The sequence below is a fragment of the Lissotriton helveticus genome, chromosome 3_1, assembly GCF_964261635.1.
Source record: "Lissotriton helveticus chromosome 3_1, aLisHel1.1, whole genome shotgun sequence".
Classification (NCBI taxonomy): domain Eukaryota; kingdom Metazoa; phylum Chordata; class Amphibia; order Caudata; family Salamandridae; genus Lissotriton; species Lissotriton helveticus.
Window position 1 is genome coordinate 1517103265 of NC_136061.1, and position 12049 is coordinate 1517115313.

The following is a 12049-nucleotide window of genomic DNA, read 5'->3' on the forward strand; positions in this document are numbered from 1 at the left end:
CAGGATGTCCCTCATCGGCATGTTGTCCTCCTGCAGGACAACTTGACTGACGCGCAGCCTTGGATGAACTGGGCACGAATCTCGTCGTCTTCATCGGGGGGCGTGCAGGTGCTTGCTAGCTCCTTCAACCTTGTGTAGAAGACGTCTATGGATACCTCGGGCAGCTAGCGGGCTTGCCGGAGCAGGAAGCGTTCGTAGTCGGGGCTGGTGACCGGCTCAAAGTAGGCTGTGATGGCATCGTGTAGCGAGGCGTAGTTTCTTGGTGGGCCTGCCTCCCTTCCTTGTTTGGAAATCTTATGGATTTCTGCCCCACCTAGATGCAGTAGCATGTGCCTCCTCCTCAGGGCGGCAATCTCTGCGGCTTCGAAGAAAGTTTCCAGGCGCTCAATCCACTCTTTCCAGCATGCCGCCTGAGAGGGTGGGGGTCCAGTGACATCAAAGGGTTCTAAAGGTGGCACCGTAGCCATGGTGCGCTGACTTGCGGGGCCGCTGGCGAGTTCCGACCGGGCACGATCGGGTGCTGAGGGCAGGACTGTGGCGGCCGGCTGGGCTTCAGCTGACAAGTACGTGCTGTGCGATGAAGGGTGGGGTCACGCACCTTCTGCGCCACACCTGGAGTCAGCGGATAGCGCAGCACGTGGAGCGGGCGGCAGCTCAGTACAAGCAGGGCCGGCGAGGCAGGGGACTGCACTGGGAGCAGCTGGCGGGTCACTGAGAGGGGTACACAGGTTTCAACAGCACTGACCAGACTCCATGCAGGCTGGGTGCAGGGGAATCCTGTATAGCGTGCACAAAGCAGGTCCCAGCGGGGGAGGGGCACCCACAGCGGAATGCAGAAGGTCTCCCAAACGCTCTTTAATGCTCCATGTGCAGGGCGCACTCACCGGCGGGCAGAGGGATGGCCTCACTTGAACAGAGGCTGCGGAAGACGCTCGGCAGCGCCGACTGCGCATGCGCGAACTCCACACACCGCACGAAGGCCGCCACAGGCAGTGCGCGGCTGGGGAAGCTCTCACTTGGGTCAGCGGCGATCACTGGCGATAACGGGGCAGGCCAAGCAGACCTCCTCGGACGGCGGCTAGCAGCGCGGTGCCACCCATAGGGCGCGGGCGCTGAACGGTGAAGAGCAGGTGAGAGTCGGCGAGGCACGGGCTCGCGAGGCGCCGCGCGGCAGCCGCTCCCCGCTGAAGGTGCCAGCAGCAGGCACAAGGGTGACAGATGGTGGCACACGGGACACGGGGTGGACAGTAGACCACTCTCGTCGCCAATGTAGTGTCGTAGGGGCCGGGCCTACAGGGACACAATAACGGGACACACGTTGCTAGTGTGGTGGCCAGATTCTCACTGAACCACGCCCAGGAGGCCGGGCTATTTGTTGCTTCAACAAACCTGCTGGACGAGCTTACGCTGGGCCAGCCTAACTGGGGTGACATCGTGGGCAACTGCAGGGACCCGCCCTTCCAAACACTGCTCAATGGGTTGGTCCCTGTGACCCAACATTACACCCGTGACTTGTACCTTCAGTGAATGTAACAGAAACTCAATCTCCCACATTGCACCACCCATTGCCTAAAAAGAAATAAACAGAATTTTACACTCGTACTCCCCCCTTCAAATAAACCCATGTGTAAACTAAACAAAACACTATATTGACTCTACAAAATGAATAGCAGATAAAGTTACAGATAACAGTTCTACGCTGTGCCCAATAATTACATGCACCTGCAAAATAAAACGAAATTAAATCCACTGTAACAGAACTAAATTTGTGCTAATGAAGGCAACCAACGAAGCATTCAAAGTGCAACGGTCTCTAAAATCAGCAACTACTATTCATGCTGCATGTTTGTTCATCCATCTTTGCCTTAAACACAACTCCTGTATTTCACTGTCTCCGAAGTGATGAAATGTGGGAGATTGAGTTTCTGTTATATTCACTGAAGGTACAAGTCACGGGGTTAGAGTTAATTAGGGAGAGAGTATCATTGATTGGGGACACGGGTGTGAGAACAGTTTAAATAACGGGCTGAAAGGCAGGGAGACAGACAGCAGTTCGAGCAATAATGGAGTGTAAAACATGAGGAGTTTAGGCTGCCGGTTACAGCTTTTCAAGGTAATTCATTGCATTGTAAAGAGGCATGTGAAAAGTGGTTTTGGTGGGGAGTGAAATAGATAGAGAATTAGTAGATCGGGTGATAACAAATGTGTTGGTGTTAATTTAAGCAGCATTGTGAATCAGGGAGGACTGAATAGGGGAATGGTGGTTTCAGTAGTTTGGGTGTTACACACAAGATTTTTTGCATCATTCACAGCAGAATGTTATACAACAGAGGCATGTTTTAGTGAGAGAGGGTTTAGTTATGAGAGGGCTAGGGGTTTGCATTCAGTTAATGCCTTTTTGTTTTTGAGATTAGAGAGGAGGGGTATCGAGGGTGGTGAGGGTATAGGTATTGGGTTTTGTAATATTGTTTTGTATTTCGTATTATGAAGGTTCTCAAAGGAGTAGTCAGCTGAGCTGTTTCTTTTATTTGTTTCAGAGACCCCTGACGAAGAGCCTTATGGCTTGAAATGCATTGGGTATTTTCTAATGGGCCTATTCCGTTGGATGATTGACCTTGGTGTGTCACTGTATAAGCCTGGATGGGCATTCAGGAGGCATAAGAACTAAGTTGAATAAATAATGATGGTCAATTACGCTGTCTCCGCAGTGATTAAAAATACAAGGATTAATGGTGAAAAAAGAATCATAAAATGTTGGCATACAGTGGTTCAAATGGACAAATTCAAGAAGATGTGTTTAATTGAGAAGGAATATTTCCTATTTCGCAGTGCGACAGTTTGGTGCGCGAGTAAGGTCCCCTTTGGAATCATATTAACTAAAGCTGTGACGTGGGACGATTCACAGTAGCTGATCGCACACATTTACAGACAACTACTTTTTCGTGCATGAATATGAAAAATTTAATTAAGGGAAGGAGTGCAACCTGAACAGTTCTTTCATATTTTTAACAGTGGCATTTTGAAAATAGTTATGTAAAAATCAGACTTTACCAACAAGGAGGATTATAGATTGCAATTCAAATAAGTGGAAGAAGCATTTCTCGATCTGTTTTGAAAATGAAATTATCACAGTGCTAGTCTATGGGAGAGATAGCTTGGAAACACAACTAACATCTAGAATAAATCTGGAAACCATACATTCTGTTCAGAATCTATATGAGTGGCTACAGGAAGCTTTTGACATCCTGATACCACTCAAAACCACACAACAGAACAAAAGAAAAAAAGCGCCTTGGAGAAACATCGAAATAAAAGACATAAAACAACAAATTAGAAAGCTGCAACTTACCTGGCTCAAAACAAACGCCAAACAAGACAAACTTCACCTACAGAAAATTAACAGATTATATAAGTCGGCTATCAAAAAAGCTAAGAAAAGGTACTATGCAGACAGAATTCAAAACGTTAAATGTGCAAATAAAGAATTCTATAAAATACTCAATGAATTTCGAAAAACAAATTGCCTAGAAGGAACTCATCCTGTTACTCAAGATTTCACAGACAAACTGGCAAATCATTACACGGACAAAGCAGACATGTTGGACTTGTACTTAAAACTGAAACAAAGCATCAGCACTAACCCTTGTACAAAACAACTATCCAAGAATGCTCTAATCAAGCCTCTCAGTTCCTTCAAACACATCTCACATGATGAATTTATGGACCTGGTCAAAGCAAGCAGGCCTGCTGGCAGCCCTTCTGACCCCTGTCCGCCACAAACTTTCAAGACAATTCTTTTAACAACCTCTGCTACTATTCCAGTAAGAAGAATCATAAACAATTCCTTAACTACTGGAATATTTCAAGAATAACTCAAAAAGTCATACATACGCCCTTTACTGAATAAAACAAACTTGGACCCGCTGAACCCTGACAACTACAGACCCATTACAAATGGACCTTTCCTGGGCAAACTGATAGAAAGAGCAGCGTTCGCCCAGCTGTCACAATTCATTGAAGAGAATGACATACTTTCAGATTTCCAAACAGGATTCCGTCTGGGAAGAGGCACTGAATCTGCCCTCCTTGCCATCTGGGATGACCTAAAGAATACAGTTGAACGCAACGGGGTTGCTGCGCTACTCCTCTTGGACCTCTCAGCTGCCTTTGACACGGTTGACCATGACACTCTGAAACAAAGACTTTATGAAGCCAGCATAGAGGGAACTGCTCTAGACTGGATCGTGTCCTACCTTCGAAACAGAACTAATGTCATCCATACTGCACCTTTCTCATACAAACCGTACTCCACAAAAGCAGGGGTCCCTCAAGGTTCTATCATCTCGCCCATGCTTTTCAACATCTACATGAAGTCCTTACCAGTACTGATCAATAAATTTCACCTCTCGTGCTACAACTATGCAGATGACACGCAAATACTCCTTCAACTGGAATGCCCCAAAGACATTGGAAAATCACCAATTTTCAGCTGTCTCAGAGCCGTGGATCAGTGGATGAGTTGGAGCCATCTAAAATGGAATGCTTCAAAAACTGAAATACTCACGTGTGGCGTTTGGAAAAATTACAACCCGCTTGCCGGATGACTTGATGAACTGGGATCACTGCCTAAAGTATCGAAGGATGTAAGAAACCTCGGAATGACCATGGACTCCAAGCTGTCGATGAATGCCCTAGTGGATAAACTAGCAAGATCAAGCTTTGCTATCATAAAAAGCTGCGACGAATTTTCCCTCATTTGGGATTTCCACACAAGTTCCAAGTTACCATCTCCCTTGTTATATCCAAACTCGATTACGCCAATAGCCTCTACCACAGATCACCTTTAACGACCATGAAAAGTATACAACCGATTCAGAATTCGGCTGCCAGACTACTCTTGCATATCAAACCTCGAGTCCACATCTCCCCTGCCTTGAAAGCCCTGCATTGGTTGCCGGTTGCCAGAAGATCCACGTTCAAGCTGCTTTGTATTACCCACAAAGCAATACATGAAATAGGACCACTCTTCATCAGGAATAAAATCACCAAACACATTCAACAAAGGAACCTCCGCTCTAAAGGAGCATCTCGCCTCAAAATCCCACCTTACAAGAAAATAACCATGGGTGGCACATCCTTCTCTGTTCAAGCAGCCAAACTATGGAACAATTTACCCCCCAACATAAGATCCACCGACAACCACCTTATCTTCAGAAAACTACTCAAGATTTGGCTCTTCCCCACATAAGCACCATACAGAAACAGAAATTTACAGCATATCCCTCTGTATATAAGCATTTGTTTTCACTATAGATATGTACTTATCTTTGTGTATTACTTTATAAAACATGAAAAATAATTATGCTGTCAAAAGAAAAAAAGAAAATAATAATAATAATAATATTAGTCAATAAATAAAAATCATCTTTGGTCTACATGTACATACTTCCATTGTGCATCTATGTACCTTCCTTGTACTTGGATCTGTGTGTCTGTTACTTTTCTCCTGAAAAAGCATATCCAATGCACTACCCTATTTCTCATCCTGTACCTCTATCAATATATTTAATCTAAATATACTTCCTTCCCTTATGTATCTATATACTTTCAATGTACTTATGGATCTATATATTTATCACTTTCCTCTAATTTAGTATTTCCAATACATTAGCCCATTTCTCAGCCTATACTTCGCTCAATATATCTTCTAGCCCATGGGTACTCACAAACTTTCTCTCGGGGGCCAAATTTACAGTGTGGTTTGTGTCCGAGGGCCGAACCGTTGAGGGCGGGGTCATTGGGGGGCGGGGCTAGAGCAACAAAAAAACTGGTACCATGAGGTTGATCACTGGTCACTGCAGCGGACGCTTTCGTCCACTGAGCCACCAGACCCGGCATACACACATCTCTCTCTCGTTCTTTTTTAGTCTCTCTCTCTGTCTCCCTCCTTCTCTCCCTCCCTCTTCCTCCCTCTCTCTACCTCTCTCTCCCCCTCTGTCTCTCTGTCTCCCTCTGTCTCACTCACTCTGACTGTTTCACTCCCTCTCACTCCCTCTCTCCCTCTGTCTCCCCCACTCTCACTCCCTTTCTTCCTCTGTCTCACTCTCTCTGTCTCCCTCTCTCTCTGTTTCCCTCTCCCTGTTACCCTCTCCCTCTCTCTGTTTCCCTCTCCCTCACTCTGTTTCCCTCTCCCTCTCTCTCCTTCCCTCTCTCTTTACTTCCCTCTCCCTCCTTCCCTCTGTCTCCCTCTCTCTCCTTCCCCCTCCCTCACTCTGAGGTCTCCCTCCCTCGGTCTCCCTCCCTCGCTCTGTCTCCTCCCTAGCTCTGTCTCTCTCCCTCGCTCTGTCTCCCTCCCTCCCTCTGTCGATCTGTCTCCCTCCCTCTGTCGCTCTGTCTCCCTCCCTCTGTCGCTCTGTCTCCCTCGCTCTCCCTCTGTCTCCCTCCCTCGCTCTCCCTCTGTCTCCCTCCCACGCTCTCCCTCTGTATCCCTCCCTCGCTCTCCCTCGCTCCTCTGTCTCCCTCCCTCTCCCTCCCTCTCCCTTGCTCTCCCTCTGTCTGCCTCTGTCTGCCTCCCTTGATCTCCCTTGCTCTCCCTCCGCCCGCCTCTGTCTCCCTCCCTCGCTCTCCCTCTGTCTCCCTCGCTCTCCCCGGCTCTCCCCGGCTCTCCCTCTGTCTGCCTCTGTCTCCCTCCCTTGCTCTCCCTTGCTCTCCCTTGCTCTGCCTCTGTCTGCCTCCCTCACTCTCCCTCGCTCTTCCTCGCTCTTCCTCGCTCTTCCTCGCTCTCCCTCACTCTCCCTCGCTCTCCCTCGCTCTGCGTCACTCTCCCTCCCTCGCTCTACCTCGCTCTCCCTCGCTCTCCCTCACTCTCCCTTGCTCTCCCTCTGTCTGCCTCTGTCTCCCTTGCTCTCCCTGTCTGCCTGTCTCCCTCCCTCGCTCTCCCTCGCTCTCCCTCTGTCTGCCTGTCTCCCTCCCTTGCTCTCCCTCTGTCTCCCTCCCTCTCCCTCTGTCTGCCTCTGTTTCCCTCCCTCGGCCTCTGTCTCCCTCCCTCGCTCTCCCTCTGTCTGCCTCTGTCTCCCTCCCTCGCTCTCCCTTGCTCTCCCACTCTCTGCCTCTCCCTCGCTCTCCCTCCCTCGGCCTCTGTCTCCCTCCCTCGCTTTCCCTCGCTCTCCTGCATTCTCCTGTGGTCTCCCTCGCTCTCCCTCTTTCTGCCTCTCCCTCGCTCTCCCTCTGTCTCCCTCCCTCGCTCTCCCTCTGTCTCCCTCCCTTGCTCTCCCTCTGTCTGCCTCAGTCTCCCTCCCTTGCTAGCTCTCTCCGTCGCTCTCCCTCTGTCTGCCTCTCCCTCTGTCTCCCTCCCTCCCTCGCTCACCCTCCCTCGCTCTCCCTCTGTCTGCCTCTCCCTCGTTCTCCCTCGCTTTCTCTCTGTCTACCTACCTCGCTCTCCCTCGCTCTCCCTCGCTCTCCCTCTGTCTGCCTCTGTCTCCCTCCCTCGCTGTCCCTCTGTCTGCCTCTGTCTCTCTACCCCTCTACCTCCTCCCTCTCCCTCTGTCACCCTCTTCATCTCACCCTGCCTGTGTGTGCCCTGGCTTAGACAGATTCTGGGCACACACACACACAGCAGCCCCCGAGCACTTCACAGGTGTTTAAAAGACCATTCACATGTTAATGAGGCTTTGTTCACCTCTTAGGCCCCTGCAGCTCCACTCTGACTATGGCGGGAATCGCCCGCCTCCACAGAGCAGCAGATTCTTTTGAGTCGCGCTGCCGTAGGGGTGTTTGCTGACACACTTTAAAAATATATATATATTAAAACATGGGTACGATGTTTGGACGGTCCGTGGGCCGCCAGGGAAGGCTTGCCGAGCCGCTGTTGACCCCCGGGCCATACTATGAGTACCCGTGTTCTAGCCCAACCTTCTGACTCATCTCAAACTTCTTTCTACTACTCCTTCCAATGCACTACCCTATCTCTCATCCTATACATCTATCAATATATCCTCTACATCCACTCTCTCATTTATCCCATACCCCATACCACTACTATGATTGCCAAAATAACCCTTTCTAGACTCTCTCCTGCTCTACCCCTCCTTGCATCATCTGACACCTCTTTTTACACACTGATCCCCTAAAACAAACCTTTCTAAACTCTCCCCTCTGACTCCTCTCCTCCAAAACTCCTTTTTACTCATCCAAAAGCCTCTTCCTACTGCTAAGACCTAAAAAAAATAAAAATAAATTAACAGACTTACATGTTCATTTCTCAAATTCCATATTCAACTATACTAATATACTGCCCAAATAACTGAAAAACATATCTACTACTCAAATTACTTCATATTTATACTATACTAATTTTCAACACTAATCCTTTATGGGTTCCGGAGTGGCGTGCTACTCGCCAGAAAAGCGCTTCAACACCGATCAGGGGTAACAAGTGCTATATGAATGCTAATCTTTCTTCCCCTTTTATCCCTCCGCTATCCTTCTCACTCCAAGTAACAGACTAATATCCACCACTGAAATTACCTCATATTTCACCATAATAATTCACCACTAATCCCTTATAGGCTTTCGGAATAGCGTGCGTCAACAAGCGATTAATGCATACAAACCTTTGTCCTCCTCTATCCTTCTGCTATCCACCACTTAAAATGTACTTGCATGTTTCACTACACTAACTCAACACTAATCCTCTATGGGTCCCAGAGTAGCGTGCTACCCGCTGAAAAAGCGCTTCGACGCCTCATCAGCGGTATATAAATGCAATTACAATACAATACAATACCATGCACCCTATCCTACCAGCCTTTAGGACCTATCTTAGGGGTGACTTACAAGTATTAAAAAGGAAGATATCACAGTTTTCAACTGTGTAGACTATATAAGACAATGGTTGGAGCTGTAATGTTTAATGTTTAATGTGCAAAGGTCTCCTGTATCAATGATTTACTTACATATCAAAATGTAGAGCCGCCGAAGGCTTACAGTGGGTTATCTGGACAGATAACAATCTAGTCTATAGAAAATTAACTTTATACTACATTTATAGTCCAAATTTAGAATTGGTAAGGCATAAAATGCAAAAAAAGCGTACAGTTCCCACAAAAATAACATTTTAGATTGTCTAAGAAATTCAGGAAGAGTTCAAAGGGCAATGTAAGTAAAGTGGCTACGTAAGTGGTCTATTTTCCATGAATCAAGCAAAAACAAAAAGAGAAGCATTTGGTTGCTGGTTGAAAGGAATGGAGTGATTCAAGATCTTCCAAACACCCTATTAAACATACACTGATAAAACAAATCAGTCAGGCCTTGGCAGGACATTTTTTAATTGCAAGCCTTTACCAGAAAAGCAAAAGGAAGAAAAAACATATAATTGCCTCAACCTGGCACCATGTACTTGTATGTCCAATTTAAATATAAAAAAGAATTCAACTTTGCATATAAGTTTAATAGGACAGCGAAGGATCTTCCAAGCAGGCAGACGTATTAAGAAAAGGTCTAGAAATCTTTTATAGTTTTAAAGCACATCACTTGATAACATGGCCTTCACTGATGCGAAAAGGCGGTACTATTGTCTTTGAATTACTGCAACTGGAAGACATAGTTTAAACACACAAGCATCACTGAAAATGTTTATAAAAACATAAAGAATGAAAAGAAAGAAAATACTGTCAATTAAAAGTCCTGACTCAGGCAACGAGGTGCACTTCTTTTTAGGTGGATGTGCATATGTAAGCAGTGGTAGAAGTGGGCGGGATTGGAAGGGCACAGCGTGCCCCTACTTTTAAAAATTATTTCAATCCGTTCCCCTACTTCTTTCTTTCAAAAAAGCATCCCGGGACGGCAAGAATAGTCAACTTAAAAACGATAACTTTTTCTTTCAGCTTTCAGGGGCAGCTCGCACTGCTCTGTTGAACTCCAGAGGCTGCAGCAGCCCCTCCCTGAGCTCTCACAGACTGAGGGCAGACCCATTGTCATTCCGATTGAGGCTGATTATTCCCTTTCGAATGACAATGCGCCGCCTGCTTCCTTAGTGATTACAGAGGAGCTTTCCCCAGACAGAGTACTGTGGGGAACTTGCCACCATGTGAAATTTGTCAATGTTATACACAGAGTCAACTGGGCAGGAGCAATGAAGGGACAGAAGAGGAGACAGGAAAGGAGAGGTGATGGGGCGGGAGAGGTGACCGGGCAGGAGAAGTAATGAGCATGAGAAGTGATGGGGCAGTAGAAGTGAAGTGGCAGGTAGAAGTGACAGGGAAGAAGAGGCAACAGGTATGGAGAGGTGACGGGGCAGGATAGGTGACGGTGCAGGAGAGGTGACGGGGCAGGAGAGGTGACGGGGCAGGAGAGGTGACGGGGCAGGAGAGGTGACCGGGCAGGAGAGGTGACCGGGCAGGAGAAGTAACGGGCAGGAGAAACGACCGGGCAGGAAAAGTGACGGAGCAGGAGTGGTGACGGGTCAGGAGCAGTGACAGGACAGGAGAGGCAACAGGAAATGAGAGGTGATGGGGCAGGAGAAGTGATGGGGCAGGAGCAGTAACCGGGCAGGAGTGGTGAACAGACATGAGCAGTGAACGGATAGGTGCAGTAAACGGAAAGGGTCAGTGAACGGATAGGAGCAGTGAACAGGCAGAGTGCTGACCGGACAGGATCAGTGAACGGCATGAGCAGTAAACGGGCAGGAGCGTTGAACGGGCAGGAGCGGTGACCGGGCAGGAGTGGTGACGGGGCGGGAGTGGTGACCAGGCAGGAGTGGTGACCAGGCAGGAGAAGTGACGGGGCAGGAGAGGTGACGGGGCAGGAGAGGTGATGGGGCAGGAGAAGTGACAGGACAGGAGTGGTGACTAGGCATGAGCAGGAGCGGTAACCGGGCGGGAGCAATGAAAGGACGGGAGCGGTGAACAGGGCAGGAGCGGTGAATGGGGCAGGAGCGGTGAACGGGCAGGAGCGGTGATCGGGCAGGAGTGCTGACCGGAGAGGAGCAGTGAACGGCAGGAGCAGTGAACGAGCAGGAGCAGTGAACGAGCAGGAGGGGTGACGGGTCAGGAGCGGTGATGGGGAAGGAGCAGTGACGGGGCAGGAGAAGTGAATGGGTAGGAGCGGTGAACGGGGCAGGAGCGGTGAACGGGCAGGAGCGGTGAACGGGCAGGAGCGGTGAACGGGCAGGAGCAGTGAACGGGCAGGAGCAGTAAATGGGGCAGGAGCGGTGATCGGGCAGGCGTGTTGACCGGACAGGAGCAGTGATGGGGCAGGAGCAGTGAATGGGCAGGAGTGGTGATGTGGCAGGAGCAGTGATGGAGCAGGAAAAGTGACGGGGCAAGAGCAGTGACGGGGCAGGAGCAGTGACGGGGCAGGAGCAGTGGTGGGGCAGGAGAGGCAACAGGAAAAGAGAGGTGACTGGGCAGGAGAGGTGACCAGGCAGGAGTGGTGACCGGGCAGGAGAGGCAACAGGAAAGGAGAGGTGACTGGGCAGGATAGGTGACTGGGAATTAGAGGTGACCGGGCAGGAGAGGAGACCAGGCAGGAGTGGTGACTGGGCATGAGTGGTGATGGGCAGGAGCAGTGAACCACAGGAGCGATGAATGGGCAGGAACGGTGATGGGGCAGGAGCGATGATGGGATAGGAGAGGCAACAGGAAAGGAGAGGTGACCGGGCAGGAGTGGTGACCGGGTGGGAATGGTGACGGGGCAGGAGAAGTGATGGGCCAGGAGAAGTGACAGGGCAGGAGTGGTGATTAGGCATGAGCAGGAGCGGTAACCGGGCGGGAGCGATGAAAGGACAGGAGCAGGGAACGGGGAAGGAGAGGTGAATGGGCAGAAGCAGTGAACGGGGCAGGAGCAGTGGACGCGGCAGGAGAAGTGACAGGGTAGGAGAAGTGACGGGGCAGGGGAAGTGACAGGCAGGAGAAGTGATGGTACAGGAGCGGTGAATGGGTAGGAGCGGTGACGGGGCAGGAGCGGTGATGGGGCAGGAGACGTGACAGGCAGGAGAAGTGACGAGGCAGGAGAAGTGACTGGGCGGGAGCAGTGATTGGGCAGGAGCAGT